Source organism: Corvus hawaiiensis, chromosome 5, assembly GCF_020740725.1.
Source record: "Corvus hawaiiensis isolate bCorHaw1 chromosome 5, bCorHaw1.pri.cur, whole genome shotgun sequence".
Classification (NCBI taxonomy): Eukaryota; Metazoa; Chordata; class Aves; order Passeriformes; family Corvidae; genus Corvus; species Corvus hawaiiensis.
The window spans coordinates 485,732-495,736 of NC_063217.1; the positions used below are offsets into that span (position 1 = coordinate 485,732).

Sequence of the window (10,005 nt, forward strand, 5' to 3'; positions counted from 1 at the left end):
CATTGCTCCCCAAGCGGCCCCAAACCACCCCGTGTCTGTGCCGGAGCCAGGGCCTGCCCCGAGCCCAACCAGAGGCTGTCACCCAGCCCTGCACCAGCTGCCACCCCTGGGAGAGCTGGGAATGCACTGAGAGCTCGGCTCCCCAGTCCTCAGACACACAAATAATGCCCAACCTGCCCCTCTGGGCACAGCCAAACACCACAACTCCATCATCCCCAAGGAACTCTGGCAGTTGCCTCTTCACCTCTGCCCTTTTCCAAAGGACACAGGTAGGACTGGGCTGTCAGAAATGGTATTCCCTAGGCAGTTCATCCCAGCAGAGAGGAGAAGAGGAACCCTGTGTCCCTCTGACTGACCCCACAGCATGGGCAGGACCAGCTGGGTTTTTCATATTCTAAATTTTAAAATGAACTGAAGAACCTGAAAGGCAAAAAACGACACACGCATAAGGTTAGAGCCAGTCAACACACACACAGACAGACACACTCTCAGACACCCCTTCCTCAGCTTACACACTGACTGCAGCCCTTACTAGAAACACTCCCCCCTAAAGAAGATGCTTTAACATCTTCTTCCATCTGCTGCTCCTTGATGTGGAACAGTAGATCCTGGGAAAATTGGTAGCATCAGTGACTATAGGGATCAAAATCTGCCTCGGGGACCTGCAAGACAGCATGAGGCAGTCTGCAAGTAGCTGACAGATAGGAGTTATCCCCACACCAGGCCCATAAGCTTTCTACCCAAAAGCCCATAGACAAGAGATGAGAGTTTAAAACTGTTCAAACTAGCCATGACTGAATGTGCCAGGGCAGGGCAGCTCCAAGCACAAGCAGCACATGGACACCCAGTGCATCAAATATAAGCAGAGATGACACGAAGACTTGAGATAACGCTTCAGAAGATAAATTCTTGAGACCAGGATGCTTTGAGGCGACAGAAGCTACGAAACTACTGCAGTGAGGAGGGTCTAGTACACTTCATATAGAAGTCCAAGGGAATGGCACATGAAAAAAAGATACTAGCAAAACTGAGAAGGAAGATGGATAGGAACACCTTGTGTACTTCTTCTGGTCTCAAAAAGCAAAACCATAAAGATGCCAGAATAAGCCCAATCCAGGAAAGTATGCAAGCACTCCTGCTGCCAATAAGGCCCATAACGATGCCTGTAAAGCATTGAGACATCACAAAGCCCTATGACACTGAAGACAACGGACACAGACCACATAACATAGACATAAACTGAAACTGCCCAGCAGTTTTACCTGATGGACCCAAGATTCCTAGCGCAAGATGAGTCAGAGGCCGATGACGCCAAAGGAAAGAAGGCTCTATGGCAGTAGTACATGACAGTGAAATATAAACTCCTTATGAGAAGTTAGTGCCAAAGCTGGTAAGAGGATGCTCAAGAAGCGCAGTAGGCCTAGAGAAGGAGGCAACGACTGCCAGGTGATACAAAGGGATCCCTAGAGAATGATTCTGCCGCCAAAGGCTGAAGTGACGTCACAAAACATGACCGACCAACAAACGGCCAAGATGCGAGATGCCCGCATGCTATGTTCAAAAGTGCTCCAAAGCGTGGCTACACTGAAGAGTAGGCAAAATTTAGACCGTGGCAATCATGCCAGACCTGAAGGCAGGCTCCTCAGGTGAGAAGATGGACAATGACATCGAGACTCAACATCCAACGATGCGAAGCTCACGAGAACATGGAGATAGGTTGGAACTGCCCGGCCCGGCAAAGGCTCGAGTGATGCTGAAGAGAAACCCCCTCTCCTGTAACTCCAAGGGGCCCGGCCCACTACAGCCCTCTCCTCTAAGCTAACTTCAAATTGCCTCCTGTGATTCCAAAGGTTTTTGCCTTCTCCCAACCAACAGTCCCCACACTTAGCTCTCCGAAGACCAGCAGACAAAATCCATCCTCGACAGAAAAGAATGCTTCAGCACCGTGGATGTCAATACATGGCCCACAGCCCACTTGGGCAGCTACAAAAGATAGAGAATAATGACAAAATTCAGACTGTGATGACACGTCCCAGAAGTGACCCCTTGCACAATGCCCCTCTCCCTCATAACTGCCGAGGCTCATCGCTTACCAGCCGTTTCCAAACTTAGGCTCTGCACCTACTTGTGGTACCTAAGACAACAAAACAGAAACTGCGACTGTTGCCCTCCAGAAGAATAATGCACGGGCTCCCTCTGCACCACTGGCCCAGGCTCACCTCAAATCTTCATCTGACTCCGGAGGTGGCCCGGACGATACCTGCAAAGCGAAAAGGGACACGCTTTCGCATGCTGCCACGTACCTCTCACCTATCAGTCGCCCCACCTAAATGCCAACTCACCTGCTCGCCTCTGTCCCTTGGCATGCCTAGGGCAGCAGCAGCACCTGCAGAGAAGCAAAGCAAAAAAACATGCCGAGAGACTGAAACCACAGCCTCCCCGCTCCAACTCAAGTACACCACACCTATAGCTTAAGCTTGCACCCACCTGGCCTCCAGCATCCCAGGGCCGGGACACCTTCCCAGTGGACCACCTAAAATGCACAAACAAAAACAGATGCTTAGAGCTGCACCAGAAACTGATACCCAAGCAGTAACAACTCATTCTGTCCACCAGTCACCGCTCACCTCGCTCCATTGACCTTGACCACTGATATTCAGCATTACTTCCTACAAATAAAGATGAAGAACAAAGCTGTAACACAGTCACCATTTACACTTGCCCTGCAAAGACAAACGGTGACTGACCTTCCTGTGGGAACCCCCTCACCTGGTATGGGGCACTCTGCCACAGATTCAATCCATCTGCATCTGAAAGAAAGTTATGACAAAAGTCAAAGTGCTGCATCATAACTTAGCAGCTCCAGACATCTTGTGTCAATCTAGAAATACCATCTTGAGTCCAACTAATCCCTACATTACAAATGTCAAGTCCCTAGGACTTATCCTATTACACCTACACCCAGGCTATGTAGCAGGGCAAAGCAGCCCCGGGCCAAACACACAGACACCTGTGACACAGGAGATGACAAACAAGGGGATGCAACAAGGAGAGGAAACTCTCAGCAAGAAGAATTACCAATGAGATGACCTAGATGAGGCCGATGAGGCTCAAAGAACTCTGGCAGAAAAAGACCCTAACAGAAGGACTTATGCCAAGAACTGCAAAGATGGATGCCCGAGAATCGTACGGTTGGAATCCTCTACCTATCCTCACATTCTCCCAAGTCCTAATCTGTTATAAGGGATTGTTGCGGTGCACAGCTGTCAATACAGCTCAGAACAAGACTGTAAAAGGTGTCTGACTCAATAGTGCTAAAGAGAGATGCGATTCCGATGCATGTCCGAGCTTGCAAGTCAAAGGTTCAAGGGTACCAGCGTTGGGCCAAGGAATGCAAAGGAGCTGCTAAGGATGATGCCCAGCATTTCAGATAAGCCCCTCAAAGGGGTAAGGCAAAAAACATGTGACACAAGATGCCCAAAAGACACAGAACACACAAAAGACAAGTGACACAACACACACCAGGACTGCTCTGCACTCCACACCTCAGCATTGTGATCAAAAGCGAGGCTTTCCCTTTACGTGGCCTAAGGGGCCCTCTCGTGAACATCCCCATCTCCAAAGCTAATTCAAAAATCCCTCCCACCAAGTCCTGACCCAGCACCCCACTCTCATCCCCCTCCCTGAGGTGTAGCCCTCAACTTAGCTCTCAGATATCCAGGGATGCAAATCCTCATCAGGTGCAAAAGAAGGCCGCCTCATCATCTGGGAAGTTCCTGCCCTCAGAGGGCTGTTCTCTCTTAGTCTACTGCAATAAAGAAAACCAAACATCAGTGCCTGAACTCAGCAGCACATCAGCCAAAACCCGACAATTCCACTACTCACCGTCTCCTGAGAACGTCCCGGTCCTCGGCTCATACGCTGTGGCCGCACTCCTAGGCCGACGCCGCCGTCGCAGGGTATCCCTGGGTTAAGAGGGGACAAGGTGATGTGGCATTGCTGAAACTTGAGTGGACCCTCGCTCCTCCCTCCCTCCCCGACTCGCCGCAACTCCTCAGCCATTGCCAAAAGCTGCCCAGATGGCACCTTCAAACAGAAAAGGTACAGGCTTCATCGCAGAGCCCTGTAATACTTCTGGAAGGCTCACAGGGGCAGCTCAAGGGTGATAAACTGGCTCCATCAGCTGGTCCATGAGGGGGTTCAGCCCCTGCAGGCATAATACAAGTGGGCCACCTAAAACACACAAATGGATGCTTAGACAATGCATGCTTTGAGCTGCCCCAGAATTTGGCACCCAAGCAATAACTGGTTGCGTCCACTGGTCACTGCTTACCTCACTCACTTGACCTTGACTGCTGATATCCAGGTTTACTTCCTAAAAATAAAGACAAAGAACAGCCCTGCAACATAACCAAAATGAAACACCACCCCTGAAAAGCTGAATGGTGACCAACCTTCCCAGGGGAGAAGGGGCAAAACAAAGTGGAAAAGCACATGCCGATGTAGTGTCCAAAAGTGTTGCATTGCCAAGGTAGGTTCCACCTGAAAGTGCTCAACTGTGACCTCTTTCTGCAAGGGTGTCTGTCATGTTGGAGTAGCGATTTGAATGCTGCAGACCACCTGTAAAACACAAAAAAAATCAAAGGCTACTTATAGTTTCATCACTAATACAACAACTCCAGTAGCATCCACTTCTGTGCTGGAATCAATACTCATCCAGCTCACGGTCCCCCCGGTGCCAATACCCTGCTGTGCCAAGTGCCTCGCATCTTCAAAATGAAAATCCGAACAGTGAGGTAAACGTAGAGCCCAGAGTCAGGCCGTAGCTTGGACTTCAGGCACCGACCCACCTCGTTGCTGTGCTCCTCTGGTCTCCTCCGTTCACATCAGGTTTACATGCTCTCCCTCTGCAAAAGAATTATTTGTCAAAGTTACCCAGCTTAGCCTTTCCCAAGTTCTCATTCCTCAAAGCAAACTGCCTAGGATCCCACAGTAGTGGGCCTTAGGACAAACTACTATGAAACTGCAAGACACCACTGCACCACTCCCACGTCTCCACTGAACACCACACAGACTGGCCACAGTCACTCCATCCGAGGCGTGGCTCAGGTGGCTGAGCAAAGCAAAAGGCTCCCTGTAAAGTCTCCTTTCTTCTCCACCTACTCCCCCGCCAGGACTACTCTACAGGGCAGAGCAATTCCAGGCTAGACACAAACTCAAACAACACATTATACTACAAGCAGTGTGACATGAGGATGATAAAAAAAGCTCTCGGCAAGAAGAACGATGGCAAGGACAGAGACGATGCCAAAAGAGACAACCGATGGTATGGCATTGGTGGATGAAGGAGGCTCTAAGGAGCAGAAGAAAAGACTGTAACAGTGACCTGTTCTAAGAACTGTCAGTCACAATGATCAAGATGGCTGTGAGAGACAACGCCACGTTTAGAATGCTCCCATATCCTGACAATCTTACAAGCCCCAGGACATTACAGCTCACGGCTGGAAAGGATGGATGGCAGTACAGCCGGGAACAAGGCCTCAAAAGAGATCCGACTCAATGCTTTCAAGATGTGATTCCAAGATGTGGCCAAGCCCACTAGTAAAAGAACAAGTGATATTGGCATCCTACCGAGAAGTACGAAAGTTCAAGAAGCTAGAGATGATGGCCAATGCTTATGATAAGCCCCTTAAGGGTAAAAGGCAGAGAGATCTGATCCAAGGGAAGCCAAAGACACAGAACACACACCGGACAAGACAACACACACCGGGACTGCTCTGCCCTCCACACCTCAGCATTGTGATCAAAAGCGAGGCTTTCCCTTTACGTGGCCTAAGGGGCCCTCTCGTGAACATCCCCATCTCCAAAGCTAATTCAAAAATCCCTCCCACCAAGTCCTGACCCAGCACCCCACTCTCATCCCCCTCCCTGAGGTGTAGCCCTCAACTTAGCTCTCAGATATCCAGGGATGCAAATCCTCATCAGGTGCAAAAGAAGGCCGCCTCATCATCTGGGAAGTTCCTGCCCTCAGAGGGCTGTTCTCTCTTAGTCTACTGCAATAAAGAAAACCAAACATCAGTGCCTGAACTCAGCAGCACATCAGCCAAAACCCGACAATTCCACTACTCACCGTCTCCTGAGAACGTCCCGGTCCTCGGCTCATACGCTGTGGCCGCACTCCTAGGCCGACGCCGCCGTCGCAGGGTATCCCTGGGTTAAGAGGGGACAAGGTGATGTGGCATTGCTGAAACTTGAGTGGACCCTCGCTCCTCCCTCCCTCCCCGACTCGCCGCAACTCCTCAGCCATTGCCAAAAGCTGCCCAGATGGCACCTTCAAACAGAAAAGGTACAGGCTTCATCGCAGAGCCCTGTAATACTTCTGGAAGGCTCACAGGGGCAGCTCAAGGGTGATAAACTGGCTCCATCAGCTGGTCCATGAGGGGGTTCAGCCCCTGCAGGCATAATACAAGTGGGCCACCTAAAACACACAAATGGATGCTTAGACAATGCATGCTTTGAGCTGCCCCAGAATTTGGCACCCAAGCAATAACTGGTTGCGTCCACTGGTCACTGCTTACCTCACTCACTTGACCTTGACTGCTGATATCCAGGTTTACTTCCTAAAAATAAAGACAAAGAACAGCCCTGCAACATAACCAAAATGAAACACCACCCCTGAAAAGCTGAATGGTGACCAACCTTCCCAGGGGAGAAGGGGCAAAACAAAGTGGAAAAGCACATGCCGATGTAGTGTCCAAAAGTGTTGCATTGCCAAGGTAGGTTCCACCTGAAAGTGCTCAACTGTGACCTCTTTCTGCAAGGGTGTCTGTCATGTTGGAGTAGCGATTTGAATGCTGCAGACCACCTGTAAAACACAAAAAAAATCAAAGGCTACTTATAGTTTCATCACTAATACAACAACTCCAGTAGCATCCACTTCTGTGCTGGAATCAATACTCATCCAGCTCACGGTCCCCCCGGTGCCAATACCCTGCTGTGCCAAGTGCCTCGCATCTTCAAAATGAAAATCCGAACAGTGAGGTAAACGTAGAGCCCAGAGTCAGGCCGTAGCTTGGACTTCAGGCACCGACCCACCTCGTTGCTGTGCTCCTCTGGTCTCCTCCGTTCACATCAGGTTTACATGCTCTCCCTCTGCAAAAGAATTATTTGTCAAAGTTACCCAGCTTAGCCTTTCCCAAGTTCTCATTCCTCAAAGCAAACTGCCTAGGATCCCACAGTAGTGGGCCTTAGGACAAACTACTATGAAACTGCAAGACACCACTGCACCACTCCCACGTCTCCACTGAACACCACACAGACTGGCCACAGTCACTCCATCCGAGGCGTGGCTCAGGTGGCTGAGCAAAGCAAAAGGCTCCCTGTAAAGTCTCCTTTCTTCTCCACCTACTCCCCCGCCAGGACTACTCTACAGGGCAGAGCAATTCCAGGCTAGACACAAACTCAAACAACACATTATACTACAAGCAGTGTGACATGAGGATGATAAAAAAAGCTCTCGGCAAGAAGAACGATGGCAAGGACAGAGACGATGCCAAAAGAGACAACCGATGGTATGGCATTGGTGGATGAAGGGGGCTCTAAGGAGCAGAAGAAAAGACTGTAACAGTGACCTGTTCTAAGAACTGTCAGTCACAATGATCAAGATGGCTGTGAGAGACAATGCCACGTTTAGAATGCTCCCATATCCTGACAATCTTACAAGCCCCAGGACATTACAGCTCACGGCTGGAAAGGATGGATGGCAGTACAGCCGGGAACAAGGCCTCAAAAGAGATCCGACTCAATGCTTTCAAGATGTGATTCCAAGATGTGGCCAAGCCCACTAGTAAAAGAACAAGTGATATTGGCATCCTACCGAGAAGCACGAAAGTTCAAGAAGCTGGAGATGATGGCCAATGCTTATGATAAGCCCCTTAAGGGTAAAAGGCAGAGAGATCTGATCCAAGGGAAGCCAAAGACACAGAACACACACCGGACAAGACAACACACACTGGAACTGCTCTGCGCTGCACACCCTACAGTTGCAGTCAAAAGTAGGGCTACTCCCTTTAGCTTACCTAAGAAGCCCCTTGGAGAGCGTCCCTTTCCCCTACACTACTTTTTAAATCTCTCCCAGGAATTTCCAACCCACTACCCTGCTATCATCCCATCTCCAGGCCCTGGCCCCCAACTTAGCTTTCAGATGACCAGTGATGTGAATCCACACTGGATACAAAAGGAGTCCACCTCAGCCATCTCCAAAGGCACTGTGATCACCAGGTTGGCCTCTTAGTCAGCTATGACAAAGAAAACCAAAATCAATGCACCAGTGTAGTGCCATACAAGCCAAATCCCAACAAGTCAGCTACTAACTGGGAGCCTGCTCCCACTCCCACTCATACTCATACTTGCAGTCCTTAACTTACCTATCAGAAGCCTCCATCTCCGATGTCATCTCTGACCCACGGTAGCTCCCTCTTGCAGCACAATGAATCTGCTGAACAAATTTGAAGTGTCATACTTGACACAATCTGGAATTTCAGCAAGTTGCAATGCTTCTAAGAAAAACAAGGGAAAAAAAAATTACAAAAAGCACCAAGCACCTTATCAACCCTGAACACTCAATCCAAAAATCATGAGCTATGCACTCAACGCTATCTTCTTCACAGTGTCTTCAAAGCTTCTATTGCTTTAGATGCCAAAAATACCTGCTGAAAGAAAGCTGAAAAAAACCTGAAAGACCCCCCTTCATGGAAAGAAGAAGACACCCTTACCCGAAATAATCCCACAGAAGGAATGGGCCTCTTTTACCCAGGGCTGGGGTTAATATACCCCTGGCCGGGCCCGCCTCTCGTTCCCACAATGCCCGGGGAAAAGGGAGGAGGCAATTTTACCATAAGGGATAAAAGCACTGGGAGGAGCTGCAGCTGTTTGGCTGCTCTGACTTAAATTCCAGGTGAGTGAAGGGCTCTGTAGATGCCTTCTGTTTTACTACAGCTGCATCCACTGAAAGGGTAAAAAAACTCCTTGTTTTGGCAGCGTAGACAGATGAGTTGCATGATTCCTTGTTAAGTTCTGTAATTGTTCATTAGTGACTATTGAGTCACAGGACTATGGAGGGTGGAGAAGAATAGTAATAATATACATGATGTAACTCCTGTTGGGGTCTCTAATTAGGGCTGTATTCATTATAAATAAAACTGAAAAAATAATGGGCTCTCTGGCAGCAGGAGGGTTTTGTGAGTGCTGGGCTCGTTCCCTTGTGAGAGATTGGGTGCCAGTACCCAGCTAGAAGTGCCCTGAAGTACAGATTTAAATTCTTAAAATGCTGAAAAAGGGGGAGCTTCCTTCAATTGAACCCCTTAAAATGAGAGACTAGGGAGTGTTTGTCTCTACTTAAATAGATGCCATAGCAATAAATGGGTTCTCTCCTCTGAATCCCCTAAAATACTGGAAAAAGAGGGGGTTTCCTTACTTCAGGTCTCTCCAGTGATGGAAAAAGGGGGATTTCTCCCTCAATTCAAACCCTTATAAAGGAGGGACAACCGGGCTTTCCTCTCAATTTAAACCTTGGGATGATGAAAATGGGGGAGTTATGCTCAATTCCAACCAATAAAATAGCATTGTCAAGGTTTTCCCCTTCTATTTAAACTGGAGAATAATGGAAAATGGGGATTCCCTGTCAAGTGATACCCCTAAGAGCATGGAAAAGGCAGGGTTTCCTTCAAGTGATACCCTTAAAATTGCAGAGGAAGGGGATTCCCCCTTAATTTAAACACAGACAATTATGGAAAAGGAAGTTTTTTCCCTCCGTTTAAATCCCTTTTCTCCTCATAACCCCCCTTTTTTTCTGGGGGCACTGGGGAAGGGCTGCCAAGATGAAAGGGGAAAGTGGAATGTTTCCCTGGGACCCCACATGCTGCCCTGCCTGCTCAGGTGCTGCCCCTTGGCACGAGGGGTTTTCCCTGGCATTTTCTGGGAGCAGTGCTCTGTGCCCAGGTACCT

The 10,005-nt window shown here is 49.1% G+C and overlaps 1 long non-coding RNA gene across 5 annotated transcripts; it reads right to left on the reverse strand.

Annotated features, from left to right (window-relative positions):
- Positions 1-281: 281 nt before the first annotated feature.
- Positions 282-7,877, reverse strand: LOC125326285. Of its 5 annotated transcripts, XR_007203736.1 has the most exons (18): positions 6,991-7,877; positions 6,700-6,865; positions 6,579-6,620; positions 6,332-6,478; positions 6,131-6,210; positions 4,746-6,053; positions 4,455-4,620; positions 4,334-4,375; positions 4,087-4,233; positions 3,886-3,965; positions 3,703-3,808; positions 2,770-2,810; positions 2,628-2,669; positions 2,488-2,533; positions 2,343-2,386; positions 2,220-2,260; positions 2,094-2,134; positions 282-1,983 (listed from the first exon to the last, which is right to left on the reverse strand). It is a non-coding gene; the product is annotated as an uncharacterized LOC125326285 (long non-coding RNA). The 5 variants fall into 5 exon arrangements; XR_007203737.1 differs by lacking the exon at positions 2,094-2,134; XR_007203735.1 differs by having other exon boundaries at positions 282-2,134.
- Positions 7,878-10,005: the final 2,128 nt, after the last annotated feature.